The 1,059-nt window shown below is 42.3% G+C and overlaps 1 non-coding gene across 1 annotated transcript; it reads right to left on the bottom strand.

Annotated features, from left to right (window-relative positions):
* TGME49_458720 lies at positions 1 to 120 on the bottom strand (the record flags this gene model as incomplete). Its single annotated transcript, XR_001974216.1, has 1 exon — positions 1 to 120. It is a non-coding gene; the product is annotated as an 18S ribosomal RNA (ribosomal RNA).
* Between the last annotated feature and the right edge of the window lie 939 nt (positions 121 to 1,059).

The following is a 1,059-nucleotide window of genomic DNA, read 5'->3' as shown; positions in this document are numbered from 1 at the left end:
TTATCCATGTAGTAAAGACCATCAAATAAACTATAACTGTTTAATGAGCCATTCGCAGTTTAGCCGTATAAAAGCTTATACTTAGACATGCATGGCTTAATCTTTAAGACAAGCATATGACTACTGGCAGGATCAACCAGGTTAATATGTTCCTGAGACAGACCACCTCGAAAACACCAAAAAAACACTCAATCAACCGTCTATTTTCCGGCCTCTTTCGTGTTTTATGGCATAAACAGAAGTGTAAGCCTGCCTCACTCAAGGTTCTACATCAAAACGCGACGTTTTTTGGTCGCCTGGTGAGCCTTAACAGCAACACCAGTTTCTGATGATACTCTTGAGCTATTTGAAACAACAACGCCTTCATCCTGAATCGATTCATCAGGAATCATGGTCGTTGATGCTACAAATCAACAAAGCTTGTCCACCTTGGACACATTCGGGGTATCAACCCATCCACCTCTTATTACAGTATGCACTTAACAGCATTTCAATCTGTTTATTTATAAACAAATTGAAAAGCTCTTCGTGATACTTCGAAGTGGACGAATCCCGAACCTTGTGCGCTCTTTAAAAAAACAACAAAAATTTGTTGCGTTTTCAAACAGTCGCACACTTAAACAACTTCCAAATCTCTCAAAACCCCCGAAGGAGAACAAGAGATCTTCTTCAACTTTTTTGAAGGTCATAACCATACAACACCTTGATTTACCGACGGAGACAATGCCCGTTCCTTGACCCCGCTGCCATAACCAATCAAAGGTTTAGCACGTTTACGGGGTCTCCCCAATTGGCTTGCCGAAAAACAACAAGCCAGCGATGGGAAAACAAGCGGTGAGATTTGATTTTGTTTTTCTCGCGTAGAGGTAAAACAAATTCATAACCTCACGTAGTCAAATGTCTGTTATATCGTGCACTGATCAGTCATCTGGACGCACGATATTACTTCNGTGCAGCCAACCCGGNCAACACCACTTGTTCGTGACGCGCACCACAGCCACACGACAATCCTATAGCACCGCTGAGCAACCGTCTGTTTTTTTCGATGATGCATGTGTT

This window comes from Toxoplasma gondii (genome assembly GCF_000006565.2).
Source record: "Toxoplasma gondii ME49 unplaced genomic scaffold asmbl.354, whole genome shotgun sequence".
Taxonomy (NCBI): Eukaryota; Apicomplexa; class Conoidasida; order Eucoccidiorida; family Sarcocystidae; genus Toxoplasma; species Toxoplasma gondii.
This window is presented reverse-complemented; position numbering and strand designations above follow the sequence as displayed.